We start from the raw sequence: 17,257 nt of genomic DNA on the forward strand, positions 1-17,257 counted from the left end.
GTTCTGTCGGGATCAATGTCAGTGTTCCTGTTCTGTCTGCTGTATGTAATCAACTTCTACTTAGATGTCTAAGAGTTGATAAGTGAGGTTGCGGATGATGAAACCTTTTATGCGGTGGTAAATAATGAGGAGAATAACTAGAGGTCACAATAGGACATAGAGATTTGTCATAAGGGCTGTATCATTAAAAATAAAATTCAAGCAGAATAAGTGTGACGTGTTGTATCTGGGCAGACAAACAAGGCAAGAGAATACGGTGGCACAGTGGTTAGCACTGCTGCCTCACAGCACCAGAGACCCGGGTTCAATTCCCGACTCAGGCGACTGACTGTGTGGAGTTTGCACGTTCTCCCCGTGTCTGCGTGGGTTTCCTCCCACCATCCAAAGATGTGCAGGGCCAGGTGAATTGGCCATACTAAATTGCCTGTAGTGTTAGGTAAATGTAGGGGAATGGGTGGGTTTCGCTTCGGCAAGTCGGTGTGGACTTGTTGGGCCGAAGGGCCTGTTTCCACACTGTAATCTAAATCTAATACATAATGAATGGGAGACCTCCAAAAAGCATGCCACCCATCCCAGACGTCCGTGGGCAGGCACTAAAGTAGGGAAGTTGGCACATAGGGCAGTTGCAAATAAGATGTTTAAAATTAGAAGGTGCAAAGTTAGATTTGACACCAACGAAGTTTTCTTTTGAAAGAGAGATCAATAACGAAATGGTCAAAAGTTTACCACTGGGGTCGAAAGCTACAAGGCAATCTGAGAACCATAAATCTTTTTATTTGTTAAGCCAGACGCTAATCGGAATCTAGAACAGTCTGCCTGTAATGCAGGATGAGACAGGCGGCCTCAGAACACCGAAAACAATCTAAATGTGTACTTACAATGCCCAACTATACAAGACAATGGGCCAAATTTGTTACATTTGCCCAGAATAATATGTGATTGCTGTTGACCAGCTTTGATTCTAAAAGCCAAAAGCCAGCACATGCATTCTTCACCTCCTTGGATCCCAAATACTGGTTGATCAATCAATCTTTCTCCAGGTTTACTTTTACAGGAAAAACTGTCCAGCAAATGCAGCCTCAGAGAGAGAAATCAGTCTCTATCAATCGTGTGTTACTTACACAGAGACTACCTGAGTCTTGTTAGAGTTAGAACAGCGATGTAAGGAGAAGATATATTCAAATGGTCTGTGTAGAATGAGATTGCTGATTGGAAGGCATGTACAACTTCTTTGGTTGAGAAGTTGAAAATGCCAATGCAACAGTTAGTTGTTGACTGCTACATAATTTTTAAAATTAATTTAAAATTTAAACAAGTAGCTTAACTCAGACTGATGCTACTTGTATAAAGATCTCTATTAACGTTAGGGTCTTAGTTAGTCAGAATATGCATTACCGTCAGTATATCTGTAAATATCAGAATATCTAACAGTTTCAGAAAATTCCATAATGCCAAGACTTCTGCAGGTTTCCAGACCTCTGGTTGAATCAATGCCTCCGTGAGTTCTGAGCCTGTTTGGGCATCATTATATACATTAGTGTGATGTTTCCTGTTGTGATTAGACCCTCTGTCAGTGTCAGCATTTTGTTGCAATGAATCATATCATTTTTCAGCAATGTCCTGAGCCTTACCAGTGACTGCAGAACAGAGGCTGAGCTAGTTTACTGACTCCATTTTCTCAAAGAATTAACTGTAATTTGTGTTTGAGCCGAAGGGTACAAATCGCTTCTGCCATCCTCCCAATCTTCCCATGCACTGTTTATGGCCCAACCATCAGAAAACTGAGATACACGCGAAGGCCAGCATCAATAGTCATATCTCTGTTTCTCATATTGTAGTCCAAGTACCCAAGAGGGCTGTCATTTGGAAGTTAATCGGTGTACGTAGTCAGGAGCGATTTTGAGAAAGGAAAACCTGACACTTGGCTTCTCTCGGATAAACCTAAATTTCTTTGTGGACCATCTCGCTGAAAGGAATGGCGTCAACGTTTCAGAGAACTGGCAGTGGTGTCCAGACACCACTAATCTAATCTAATCACCACAACCAGAGCACCAGATGGTGCCAGATGGTGGGCGGCACGGTGGCACAGTGGTTAGCACTGCTGCCTCACAGCGCTAGAGACCCGGGTTCAATTCCCGCCTCAGGCCACTGACTGTGTGGAGTTTGCACGTTCTCCCCGTGTCTGCGTGGGTTTCCTCCGGGTGCTCCGGTTTCCTCCCACAGTCCAAAGATGTGCAGGTCAGGTGAATTGGCCATGCTAAATTACCCATAGTGTTAGGTTAGGGGTATGGATGGGTTGCGCTTCGGCGGGGCGGTGTGGACTTGTTGGGCCGAAGGGCCTGTTTCCACACTGTAAGTAATCTAATCACCACAACCAGAGCACCAGATGGTGCCAGCTTATCCAAATATATCAACTTTTGTCAGTTTATTCTCAATGGTGAGGAACACTGGGCAGCAATGCGTAGAAATGTCTAACTGTAGATGACAAACTACACTCACCCGATATTATCCATTATAATATTCTGTGAAATTTGTAATTCTATTTGAAAAATAAAAAGGGCAAAAACCTTTCGTAACATATTCAAGTCTTCTTACACGTGGCTGCTCAGAGATTCTTGCAGTGGCTGTCTCTCTTCCTACAGGCACCAGCATATAGCAATGGCATGTATGACTGAGACAGGTATTCTTGCAATTTGGGACACGGCAAAATGCCACATATTATATTCAGTCCTAACGGCTGCTTCCAGAGATCGAAACAATAACGAAAATGAGAAACAAGGGCGATATGTGCCAATTAAAGGAAATAAGGTGTTTTAGCTTTGGCAACTGCAGGCACGAGATAAATCAACAGCAACACGGAGCACGCATCAGAAATGCATCAAGCCATATCAGAAGCAGCTCGAGCGTACATTAGCGAGACGTATGGAAATCCATCACATATAAGAAATAAATACGTCTTTTATCAGAGACAAATCAAGCTTTCAATGGATGCGAATCGATCCATACCAGAAATAACATTTACACAAAGCAGAGCATAGCCACCTGTTAGAAGGGACAATGGAACACATAACACAGAACACAGAACAATACAGCACAAAACAGTCCCTTCGGCCATCGATGTTACGCGGACCTATTAACTATTCACAGCTCGTCCCCCTACAATATCCCATCATCGTCCATGTGCTTTCCAAGGATTATTTAAATCTCCCGAATCTGGCTGAGTTGCCTACATTGGCAGATTGTGCATGCCCCGCCCTTAACGCTCTCTGAGTAAAGAACCTGCCTCTGACATCTTTCTTACCCCTCAATCTGTAGTTATGCTGCCTTTCTACAAGCTGATGTCATCATCCTATGTGGAAGACTTTCACTGCCTACCCTATATAATCCTCTGGTCATCTTGTATGTCTCTATCAAACCCCTCTTAGCCTTATTCTTTCCAATGAGAACAGACCAAAGTCTCTCAGCCTTTCCTCATAAGACCTTCCCTCCAGAAAGACAACATCCTTTTCAAATGCGTCCACATCCTTTCCGAAATGTGGTGACCAGAACTGTACACAATATTCCAAGTGTGGCCGCACCAGCGTTTTGTTGAATTGCAGCATGATATTCCGGCTTCAGAACTCAATCCCTCTACCAATTAAACCTAACACACCTTGTGCCTTCTTAAAAGCACTGTAAGTTGGCAACTTTCAGGAATCTATGTACAGAGACTCCAAAATCCCTCTGCACATCTACATTAACACGAATCTTTCCATTGACCCAGTACTCTGTCTTCCTGTTATTCTTTCCAAAGTGCATCACTTCACATTTAGCTGCATTGACATCCATTTGCCACCCCTCTGCCCGATTGTGCAGTTTATCCAACTCCTGCTGCAACCTGAAACATTCTTCCAAACTGTCCACTAGTCGACCGCCTTTTGTATTATCTGCAATTTTACTAATCCATCCACCTATGCCTGCGTCTAAGTCATTAAAAAAATATAACAAACAGCAGTGGTCACAAAAGTTATCCGTATGGCACACCAGTAGCAACTGGACACCAGGCAAAGTATTTGCCATCAACCATCACTCGCTGCCTTCTTTCAGAAAGGCAGTTTGTAATCCAAACTGCTAAATCACTCTCAATTTCATGCCTCTACATTTTCTCCAACAGCCTACCATGTGAAACCTTATCACAGGTTTTATTGAAGTCCATGTATACCACGTCAACTGCCCTACCCTCATCTACATGCTTGGTCACCTTCTCAAAAAAACTCAATGAGGTTTGTGAGACTCGACCTGCCCTTGACGAAACCATGTTGACTACTTGAAATCAAATTGTTGTTTGCTAGATGATCATAATTTTTATCTGTTATAATCCTTTCCAAAACCTTTCCTAGTACAGAAGTAAGGTTCGCTGGTCTACAACTACCTGGGTCATCTCCACTGCCCTTCTTGAACAAGGGCACAGAATTTGCAATCCTCCAGTCCTCTCGTACTAAACCTGTGAACAATGACGACTCCAATATCAAAGCTAAAGGTTCTGCTATCTCCTCCCTAGCTTCACCGAGAATCCTCGTATAAATCCCATCCGGCCCAGGGAACTTGTCTACTTTCACTCCTTCTCGACTTGATACCAACTATGTGTATCTAACGTCAGTCATTTCCAGTCTAATATCTCGTACCTCATTCTTCTCTTCTGCAATATTGTACTTTTCCTGAGTAAAAATCGATGAGAAATGTTCGTTTACGACCTCTCCGATTTCCATCGGGTCCACTCTCAACTTCCCGTTTCTGTCTTTGACTGGCCCTATTATTACCCCAGTCATCCTTTTATTCCTCACATACCTGCAGAGAGCTTTCGGGTTCTCCTTTATTCTATTTGCTAAACATTGCTCGTGACCTCTCTTTTCTCTTCTTAAGTCTCTCTTTAAATTCTTCCTGGCTGATCTGTAACTCTCCATTACCTCATCTAAACCATCTTGCCTCATCAACACACAAGCGTTCTTCTCCTGCTTAACAAGAGATGCAATTTCTGTAGTAAATCAAGGTTCCCTTACCTTATCACTGCCTTCCTGCCTCACAGGGACATACCTATCAAGGACACGCAACATTTATTCCTTAAACCAGCTCCACATTTCCATTGTATGAATTCCCTGCATTTTGCTACCGATTCTATGCATTCTAATTCTTGCCTAATCGCATTACAATTGCCCTTGCCCATCGATAACTCTTGACTGTGGCATGTTCTTATCACTTTCCATCGCTAAACAAAACGTAACTGAATTGTAGTCACTCTCTCCAAAGTGCTCATCTACAACCAAATCAAACACCAGGCCTGGTTCATTAACTAACAGCAAATCCAATGTGGCCTCCCCTCTCGTCGCTCCTTCGACAAGCGTCAGGAAAACTTCCTGTACACATTGCACAAAAATTGATCTATCTGACCAACTAGGTTATAGCATATGCAGTCAATATTGGGGAAGTTAAAGTCTTCCATAATATCTACCCTGTTCCTTTCTCGCCTGGGCAGAATACTGTTGCCAATCCTCTCTTTCACCTCCATGGAACTCTGCGGAATTCTATAAAAATCTCCAAGCAGTGTGACCTCTCCTCTAACCTCAGCCCACACTACTTCAGTAGACGATTCCTCATCAAAAGTTCTTTCAGCCACCTGACCTTGGCTAACAAGGTCACACCTCCCCTTCTTTTACCGCCTTGCCTGTTCTTAATTAAAGATCTAACCCCTGGAACCTGCAGCATCCATTCCTCACCCTGCTTTAGCCATGTCTCCGAAATAGCAACAATATTGAAGTCCCAATATATAAGACAGTTTGACGGTCTGGCACTGTCAGCATTTTTCTCACCATATATTACACGCCGTATATCAGAGGCAAAGTCGAATCTAATTACAGAAGAATTGCTCATTGACAGAGAAAAACAGATTCCACATTAAAGGTTGGTTTGTTATACATCACCAAAAAAGTCCTTTCCTTTCTAAGCCATGGGAAAGGCACAAAAAATCCTGTTCAAAATGAAGCTGGATCATGTTTTGACACTTCTATTTACTTAAAAGGCAGATGTCGATGAAGAAATTGATTTGGCAGGTGTATAATTCGATTAATAGTGCAATGCATAGAGTAACGCAAAATGGAAATTAGTTTATCAGTTGTATAATGAGATTAATAGAGCAATGCATAGAAACATGTAATGTGGAAATTCGTTTGGCAGTTGTATGTTTAACTTGATGGAGCAATGCATAGAATCATATAACAAATGAGTAATAGATTAGTTAATTCTGTCAATAATGGCAACACGATATGGTGGGCTAATCAAATCACGTGATAAGTGAGTGTATGTGCTAGATGATGGTAGCACAATGTGATAGGTTAAGTGTAAAGTAGAAGACCATTGCGGCAGAGGATAATTAATTTAGAAACGCAATGCAAGCTAGTGTGATTGGTTATTACCATGACACCAGATAAGCACGGCAACTAGAAAATTTTATAAAGTAGTGAGCCCCAAGTATCGGGGGCAGCCAGGAAGCAATTGTCTGATTGTTTCAGCTTTTTTCTGCAAGTAAAAGTTCAAATTCGCGATGAATGTTCTGTGCCTCCTTGTGAACGTTACAGAGCATTGCATACAAACTTGCGACAACAAATTTGGCGCTGCGAGTAGACTCGGGGGAAGAAAAAAACTTCTGAACAGAGGCGGCAGGCAGACGGCGCTCCCCAGTCGATTGGGGACCCTCCTGAGCCTGGCAGAATTAGGTTTGGCCAAGCTTAAATACATAGGAGCATTTTTCTGATATTTTGGATTAAATTCTATTGAGTGAGGGATGATCTCGGGGATGCAGACGTGCAGAAAAGCAGCTGAAAGGTTTCTCTGATCCAAAGAACCAAAGAGTCCGGTAGTAAGTTGAAATTTCAGGAGACGCAGAGGATTATTCAGGAATACTGCACAGTGGTGTGATAAAGTGCAGAGTAAAGCGATTGGCTGAGATAGAATTACACGAAGTGTTAGAAAATCACTGTGGACACCACCTTGCGAGTAACGAGCGTCTAAACAGTCAGGCTGGACCATCCTGCAGATGCCGCACTAGGAAATTATCAGGTCTTAATGGGACGGTTGGAAAGTCCCTGTGGATACTCCTGTGCCGGTAAAGAGAATCTGAACGGTCAGGGCAAGATGATATTGCGAATAATGCCACAGCGAATTAAGGTGTTTGTGCAGTCAGGGAGGAATGTTTTATGGATACCGGTCTAGAAATAGAAGTGCTCTATAAAGGCAGAACAAGTCAGGAAAGACTACTTCATCGTTGGTATTATTGATCCTGATTAAAATTGAATGCCGGCACTTTGGTAATAGATGACTAAAGTAAAAATAACTGAGAATAACCACATTTTCCCAAGCGCCACTGGACTGTTAAGTAGTATCAAGACAATTACAGTACGATAACTGGACTGATATAATTTTTAACATCACCAAAGGGAGAACAGTTGAAATATTGAGTAAGAAATTCCCAGTCACAAAAAATAATATTGTAATTTCACCGAAAAATGGGGAGAAAACTCAGAAATTTCTATCAGAACGGCCAAATAATGCACATTTGATATAAACAGGTTGAAATAGAAGGGTTTACTTTAGATTAGATTACTTACAGTGTGGAAACAGGCCCATCAAGTCCACACTAACCCATATACCACCCAGACCCATACTCCTACATTTAACCCTTCACCTAACACTACGGGCAATTTAGCATGGCCAATTCACCTGACCTGCACTTTTTTTTTTGGATTGTGCGAGGAAACAGGAGCACCCGGAGGAAACCGACGTAGACACCGGGAGAATGTGCAAACTCCACACAGAGAGTCGCCTGAGGCAGAAATTGAACCCGGGTCTCTGGCGCTGTGAGGCAGCAGTGCTAACCACTGTGCCACCATGCCGCTCACTTTAATTAAGAACCACAAACAAAAGGTAAAACTAAAAAGAGGAAGTTCAAAAGGGAATGGAAGGCAGAAATATTAACATTTTTCAGATGAGAGGTAGAAAAGCTGATAGTGACCAGGCAGGCTGCTAAAGAACAAAAAAGCAGTCTGTGGAAAGTGGAGTTCAGAAAGATAAACTTTATTTGAGTCGGGACTTAGGCGAACTGGGCAAACTTCTACCTACTGGATAACAGAAAACACAAAGCCATCACCTTTGATAAAGGGAACGGTGGAAATAGAAGGAGAAATTGAATGGGTTGAGGACAAGGACGAGAAAGCTGAACTGAATCAGAGATGGGAGGTTGTGAAGGGGTTAATCAACGAAAGGCAGAAAGAGAGAAAGGTGTTTTGAGGGCAAGTGAAAAAGGCAAAAACACAAAGGGAAATTTAGACGAGGAACGTAGGTTCCTTCGGACAGTACGAGAACAAAGCTCTACGCGGATTTTCTCAACTGTAAGCGGAGTATTGAATAGGCCCAGATGGAAAATGAGCCACAGAAGGGGCAAAATGGGGTAGAAAAGCGTGTTCAGAGGAAGGCCTGACCGATAGCAGCACGGGACGGTTGGGACTAGTTGAAGATGGAATAATGGTCAGGACCTGAAGGGTAGTCCCTGGATGAAGATGATAACATGGATAAAGTGCCCCCCCCGTACTAAAAGAATGATGGCTCTGCTCAAATAAGTGTGCGTGTGTGTGTGGGTGTGTCCGTGCGTGTGAATCCTTGCAGTTTGCAGAAAGGTTAACTGTTTGTGATCTGGTTTGAATGCACCTTTGGTTGATGGTGATTGAATGTTTGTTTTTTTTTTATTTTTGGAGCTCAACATACAGGACTGTTTCGAATTTATTTTGCATTTTGGAAATTTAGGACGATTTCTTTTGAGGGATTCAGGAAACTACCAGTGATTATGAAAAACCAATTTCATGAATGAATGGTAATACTAATGAAATATTAACCCACCCGTTCTTCTTACGGACCAAGTCAGCTCTACTGTCAACTTCTAACTAACCACATTTTTATGCTGCTATGAAATCCAACCCTGTTTAAATTCAATCAGTTTAATATGGACGAAGACGACATAACGAGCCTTTTTTAAAAAAATATATATGTTTTCCCCTTAGACTCTGCACCATTTAACATCAGTACAAACTTGCTTGCAAATTCCCCATATTTTCATGTGGCTGCCAAAGATCAGTTTCACACCTTTCACCCCAACTTGTTGGACGAATGAAATAATTGGTTAAAGGAAGTAAAAGCAGCCACACTAAGTCGTGGCCTCAGGTGCAGAATCATTCTGGCCTCGGATGAGAGCAGGTCCCAGCTCAATTTCATTTAAAATAATAAACTACACCTAACATTAACGCAAATCATCTCTGACTATCACATTTGCTGATTGAGTAGAGGAATTACGTGAACTTGAATATTCGTTAAATATTGTAAAACTGAAAGTATGAAGACAGATTCTAAATATCACAAACCAATAATATACTTTTCAGAAAATGATTCTAACAGAAATGATTTGTCTTTGTTTCGGACTATTTTGTTTCCGCTGAAGATGTTACATCTCATTGGTGATTATGGAGTACCAGTTGTAGCTTTATTCTATATTAATTTGCCTCTATCACTGAGAAAATAAGTATTGGTTGAACATTATGCTGTGAAAATCATGTAACAAGAATTAAAACCCTATTGTGAATATCTGTGTGTTTGGGTTCGGCCAATATTTGTGGATTAGAAGTATTTTGATACCATGCAAATAGACAAGGTCTTTTAATAGAGCTTCAGTCTTTTCACATGCTGTCGCATTGTAATTGAGCAACGTTTGGTCCGAACCGTTTAAGGTACCAAATCAGGGATTTGAATTCATGGACGAGAACCAAGTAATTATAATGGATTGCATGGTTGGACACTATGTGAAGTTTACATTTTTTAATTTAATTTTGAATAAATAAATTTCCAGTTTACATTGGTGACTTTTAAAATGTTTTAGTCGCTTGTTCAGTTTCCATCTTTCAATTATTGATAACGATTGTACTCATGAATAGTTATAAACCAATTGGATAAGCCCTGAATTGCAAAATCAGTATTAATTGGCAGGAGCGTTTGGTTTTATACCTTAACACATTGTCAGTGACCTCTGTCATTACCTCATGGTTAAGTTGAAGCATGGCAGCATTGATTCATTCGTAATTAGAAAATGGAAGGATAACGCCAATACTAAATGAAAAGACACCTTACTGGCCATTGGAATAACTCTGCATGTGATACGGGTAGAGGTGTATTCAGAAGAAGTATCTCCAAAAAGCTGGGAGAATGTAAAAGAACACTAAGTTTGAGGAATATGCATATATTAAAAAGTTAAATTAAAAACGCTGTAAAAACAAAGTACTTACATTCTACTCATAATGCAGAGCCTATATCTGGCATACAGACACTATTTGATGAAAGCAATGGGGATTTTCCCCTAATATCTCCTGACTGTTCCCTGCCCATCCCACGATAATAAACCTTCCCGTGCTCTGAAGATGCAGAATCCAACATCGGTATCCACCTTCATAGCTGCTGTCATTGGGGTTAGTGGCATGAGCCGTTTGAAACAAGGGGCTATGGCGGGAATTGCAGTTCTCTTCCTAAACCAAACCCTGTCAGGAGAAACTGGCCCAATTTGCTCAATATGTCCAAACAATGATACAGATGTAAAGGCAGCATAATTCTGCGATTGAACTGAATCCGAATGACTTTTGTCAGAGGGCTAAAACAAGTGGCCACCTGTCTGACAAAAGTGGCATAAATCCCAAAAATGAAGAATGATCGAGAAGCTGACACATCTTAGTTAAACCCTATGCTTTTGCAATGCATTCCTTCTGCTGTCACCAACATGAACAGGCAAAACCATATGAATTTATCCAGGAATTTCGGGTTGCTAATGTGATGACAAGTGGTTTTCTACTGGGTTTTTCGAGAACTGGAATGAACCACAATGCAAGCTAAAGGTAAACAGCAATTATGTCGTGAGACCTCCGGAACCCTATACCACATGTGTCAACCTGGAAGAGGTCGATTAGTACCAGCATACCCACTAGGGGCAGAACCTACCTCAGGTGTCCACTCAACGATTAATGCTGAATAACCCATTCCTGTCAGGACCCTGGAAGTGGGGACAGGCAGGACTCAGTGCAACCACTTTGGGATTAAGAATAAGACTGTGGATTACGTCCTTTCACAATGTGAGGTATGCGTTCAGAATAATGTTAAAAACGGAATCTCGACCCCTATAGGTCACATACCTGTGTTTGAAGGACCATTTAAACATGTGGTGATTGACGATGTGGACATGACAAAGAAGTTGAGAGGAATAATATATATGTTTGTGGTAATCGACAGGTTCAATAGATGGGTAGAGGCAACTCCATCTAAAGACTCAGGGACAGCCACAGGAGAGAAATTTTTAACGAATGAAGTTATTCTCAAGTTTCTCATAGCGTCAGAGATCAACTCAGACAATGGGTCTGCCTTTAGACAAAGAGTGGTTGAATGGGTGCTGCAGAATTTGAGGATCAAGCCGAGATTTAGATGTGTGTATTATTCCCAGTCACAAGGCATGGTGTAAAGGATTAACGGAACTTTTAAATCTAAGTTCAATTAAATTTGCGCAAGTACAATGGCTCAATGGGCTGCCGCTCGCACTAATTCACTCGCGCATGTAGAGGAATTGCATGAAAAACGTGCCATTGCAATAAATACTTACCAGTTGACCATGCCAGTGCCAAATGGAGGGTTCTGTATGAAGGACCTAGATTGAAAGAATTGCAGCTAGATGTTAAGTTGTACATGCAACAACTAACTGTGAATATGAATCTATCTGACAAAGAGGACAGACATATTAGACCCGGAGACCAGGTATATGCGCGTTTCCCGGAGAAACTGGAACGAGCCGAGGAGAGAGGGGCCCTCCGCGTTGAGCACCGACTTGCCCATAGCCGTTCAAGTGGAGGAACGTTACACTAGAGGTGTCTCGCAGATGCTGACTGACACCAGAGCTGAGGTAGGTGAGATTGAGGAAGGAGCTGCAGAGCCAGAAGGGAACATGCTGCAAATCAATACCCCTTTACGAGACTATGAGCAGTTGGTGAGTGAGGTTTTCTCCGATAATTACGCCTCCAAGACTATCAGAAATTAGTCTGTGAAAGGTGGTCTGTCTCCTGATTGTATGGCTTGGGATGGTCCAGGTGTGGTCAATGATGAGACATTCCCCAGTCGTGAACCTTTCTATGAGTGTACAGACTTGTAGACCATCGACTTGCCAGTCATGGTGGATCTCGCTTGATAATGCCAATGCCCTGCAAAGCCTAGGGAAACGGTATAGAGGAATGAGGAGTGTGGAGCCCACTCCTCAAGCATGGTTGCTGACTGTAGTAACCAGTGGTAACAATGGGCAAATTACACGGCAGCATTGCTGACGAGATAGGACTGCTTCCTGTGCACTGAGGCGAAACCATCATATTTCGTTGCTCCTCTGCCCAATAACTCTTCCACTTGCTTTCAAAGGCAACAACAACAAACCCATCGTCCAATTGACTGAATGACGTGTCATCACCGGTGCAACACAAGTACCTTCTCTGGTGCCTCCTCATGCAGGATTCCACGTATAAGCAACGGAACGAAAACGTCAGGCAGCAACTTCGACAGTTGTGTAATTGTGGTACCGCTTAGTCTACCACTAAAAGACATCAAACCTTCCCCATGGCTACTTTCACGGTGCATAAAGGCTTAAGATTTGACTGTTTCAGATGGAATGTCTCTGTGCCGGTAGGCCATTTTGTACGCCATTGTGGGGACACAGTTCACCTTCGGACTGACACAACTTCTGAAGCCATGACCCGCATCTATGGTTCATTCTGAATTGGCTGCACATCACGTTAGCAGACACCTGGTGGCGTGTGGCTTGGAAGAGGGGCAGGGTCCGACGCTTCCTTCTGGCTGGGATTTGACCTGCACTCGTGTTCTGGTCCTCCTTGAGGTTGATGTGTCACTCCGGGCCCACATTGACTCTCTATTACGAACAACTTACACAGGCGGCGACGGGAGTGTGCCCCTGACCTTACAATGCAAATTTATAGTATCAGTCAGCCAAGTGGCATTACCATTCAAATTCAAGGCTCGAAGCAAAATCGCCACAGGGTGGGAGTCACTTCATCCTCCTACAGGACTTCACAAAAATGCAGAATGGATTAAAATACATTTTTAAAACCAGCAGTGATTCATAAATTCCACTGATCATGCCCTCTCAGCCTTGGAGGAGCAATTGGATGCAACTACCAAAACGACATGGTGAAATAGCCTTTGGACTGGTTGTTAGCCAAAAAAGGTGTGATGTTTGGGAAACATTGCTGCACCGTCATATCCAATAATACTAACATGGAGGGAACATTTATTAAGGCGACGGATAAGCTGAAGTATCTCAGACAAGAGCTCAAGGAAAATGCAGGGCCCAGCCATCAGTTTTTTTCACTGGCTGGATAGCGTTTAGTATGGATGGCGAGCTTGACTTGCCAAGATTGGGATTGTTGCAGGTATCATGATGAATATTGTTGCAGTTGTCTCTTGCTGTGCTATACCTCTTCTGAGACTTGTTTTAGTACGTCTCACTGCACGGCAGTTTCCTGTGGTTCTGCCGAACATCTCCCTCTTCAAATAATACTCCAACGCTGAATTATTATGATCTCATAACCACTGACGTGCTGAAGCCTTTTCCAGACAAATACGCCTGAATAAATTTGTGTCATATGCGAGCTTAGATTGTGAGAGTCTTTGGGTTATTTTTCCTATTCTGGATATTGAGTGACGTGTTTTTGGCCCATTGACACCAGGCACGGAGGAGAATCCTTTGAGAATTGGATCGTGGAATTATTCCTTCCCGCTTTTGGGACTGTAACTACCAGTTTGGCCTTTACTCCTCCAGCTCATTGTATTCTTTCTCTACGTCAGACCAATAGATCTCAAAGGGGGGAATATATGGAAATTAGTTTGGCCGTTGTATGTTTAGATTAATAGTGCAATGCATAGAAGCATCTAATATGAAAATTACTTTGGCAGTTGTATGTTTAAATTGACGAAGCAATGCATAGAATCATGTAACAGACGAGCAATAGATGAGCTAATGCTGAGAGTAATGGACACATAATATGATAGGCTTGTCAAATCACGTGACAGATGAGCGAAAGCTTAAAATAATCGTTGTGAAATGTGATAGGTTAAGTGTAAGGTAGAAGGCCATTGTGGCAGAAAATGATTAGTCTGAAAGACAACGTAAGCTAATACGATTAGTTAGGATAATGACACCAGGTAAGGACGACAACATGACAGTTTAAGTTCGTGAAGAATGTGCTGTGTCTCCATATGTTTCTCGCAGAGCATTGGGTTCTCAGGCCCCACAGCACTCACTAATCTAATCATCCTTTCCCCGTCAATGATTGAAAAATTCCTTTATCTGCTCGTCATTTTATCTTTCCGGTGATCAACCCTGAGTACATCGCGCCTTTTGAAGCGATCACAAGCACCAAGTCAGCTGGTCACGGATTAATGCCAGAATGAATTATGAAAAAGAAAGTTTTCTAATAAACTCAGTGACGTCGACTTTTGTTCGACAGAGAACAATTGTATTCGTCATATCGATACAAAGTCCGTAATTTTCAGAATTATTGCATTATATTCCAAAGTTGCAGCCTTTTATGACCGGTTAATACGTCAGATCTACTTCTGAACAACAGGTACTGTGCTGTCCTATTCTGTGCTCTATGGTCATTTTCAGTGGTCGTGACGCTAACAAAGGACGTCAAAAAACTTGCAACATGGCAGATGTGTATTTATCCTCAAACAGTCGTCACCAGTTCTTTCCTAGAATTTGCAAATGACAAAATACGGTTGCCACATATTGTGTAATAGGAATTATGCAGTTTTCTTTTGGAATCTTGAAGTCAGAAAGTTAAAAGTTCGCATCCACTCCAAAATGTGACTTGAAGCCTCTCAGCAATAACTGGAGTAATTGCATCCTCCGTTCCAATTGCAAAAGGACTGGATCATGAATATGGGTTGTGCTGTTTTCCAATTTGTCAATCAATATCAACAACCGCTCTGCCACGAGACGATACTCCAACGAGACGACCACGCTATGGAATAATGACGAAGAGTGTCAGGATGCAGACAAGATTTAATGTAGCATGACAAGGGCTTGAATATGTGAATCAGCAGGTATTGTTCCTTTTGTCAAAGGCCGCAACACTCATTTGAGGCATGTTGCTAGATCGCCATAAGACGTAGGACAGGATGGGAGCCATTAATTAAACCTAGTCCGCTGGCCATTTAAAGAGATTTTTTGGATGTTTCTTCTGATATGTTTTCGATTGCGCTTATCTGCACTTTCGTCAAAACAAGCTTTTCTTGGCATCTTACGTATTACAAAAGTCATGATAAGGAAGTACCAAGAAATTTCCTTTCTGCACGTTTTGTTTGATATGTCCCTTGTCAACATCATGTTCCAAGAGGTCATGAGGCAAGGATTCCATATTAACATCTAACAGTGAAACCACAAACCTGTTGTCTATCGCTATGCTTCCATTTCTGTTGTGTCTACCCGTTGGATGGACTTATGGTAAATTGACATTCAAAGAAAAAAATCAGAGCAAAGAAAGTACAACATAGCAACAGTCCCTTCGGTTCTGTAAGCCTCTCTCTCCTCCCCTGCCCCGCTTTCAATCTCTCCTCCCCATAACACACACACTGTCTCTCTTCTCCTGCCAGCCCCTCCCACCCCCACACACAAACACTCACTCTCTTTCCTCCCCGCAACAAACTCTCTCTCTTCTCCACCGCCACACATTTTATCTCTCGGCTCCCCTACCACTCACTCTATCTCCTTCCTCGCCACTATTTCCATCTCTACTCCCCTGCCACACAATCTCCCTCTCTCCTCCCCTGCCACACTCTGTCCTCCCCCGCCACACTCTCTCTCCACCCATGCCGATCACTCCATCATTCTTTCTCGAAACACAATCTCTCTCCTCACCTGCCACATACTGTCACTCTGCACCCCTGTCAAGCACCCTCTCTCTTCTCGCCTGCCACACCGCCTCTCTGTCCTTGCCTGAAACATTCTCTCTCTCTTCTCCCCTGACACTCTCTCTCCTCCCATGTCAATCTCTCACTCCTCACTTGCCACAGTCGCTCTTTCACTCTCCCTCCCTGCCACATGCGCTCTCCCTCACTCCTCCCCTTCCACATGAGATTTCTTTCTCGTCCCCTGCCACATTCTCGCTCTTCTCGCTGACCACTTTCTCTCTCTCTCCCCTCCACTGCCAGTCTTTCAATTTCCCCTCCCCGGCCACAAACACACGCATACGCTCTCCTTCTCGCCCAGAAACTCTCTCTCTTTCTCCTCCGCTGTCAAACGCTATCTCTTGGCTCCCCTGCACTCACTCTCTCTCCTTCCCCGACACTCTACCCATCTCTAATCCCCGCCACAAAATTTACCTCTCTCACTTCCCCTGCCACTCTTTCTCTCCACCACTGACACTCTCTCCATTTGTCCTCCCCGACACACACCCTCTCTCCTTCCCTACCACACATTCTGTCTCTCTCTTCACTTGCCGCACGCTATATCTCTCCTCCCCTGAAAATCACCCTCTCTCTTCTCACCTGCCACACTGACTCTGTCCTTGCCTGCCACATTCTCTTTCTCCTCCCCTGACACTGTCTCTTCTCCCATGCGAAACTCTCACTCCTCCGTTACCACAGGCGCTCTTTCACTCTCTTTCCCTGCCACACGCTCTCTCTCCCTCTCTCTCTCTCTCTCTGCCCCACCACACGCAATTTCTCTCTCCACCCCAACCACTTTTTCCCTCTCTTCGCCGGCCACTCTCTCCTCCCTGCCACACTGTCAATCTCTCCTCCCCTGGCATACACACGCAATCTCTCCTCACTTGCCCAAAAATCCCTCTCTCTCCTTAGCTGCCACACACTCTATCTCTTTTATCCCCTGCCACTCACATCCTCTCCTTCCCCACTACTCTCTCCATCTCTACACACCGGCCATACAATCTTCCTCTGTCCTCCCCTGCCACACCCTGTCCTCCCCTGCCATTCTTTCTCTCCACCCCTGCCACTCACCCTCTCTCTTCTCGCCTGTAACACTTTCTCTCTCTGTCCTCGCCTGTCACATTCCCTTTCTATCCTCCCCTGCCACTCCGTCTCTCCTCCCCTGCCACACTCTCCATCTCTCGACACTTGCCACACA

The sequence above is a fragment of the Chiloscyllium plagiosum genome, unplaced genomic scaffold, assembly GCF_037043375.1.
Source record: "Chiloscyllium plagiosum isolate Xiang-an unplaced genomic scaffold, Cpla_swu_hap1 HiC_scaffold_52, whole genome shotgun sequence".
Taxonomy (NCBI): Eukaryota; Metazoa; Chordata; class Chondrichthyes; order Orectolobiformes; family Hemiscylliidae; genus Chiloscyllium; species Chiloscyllium plagiosum.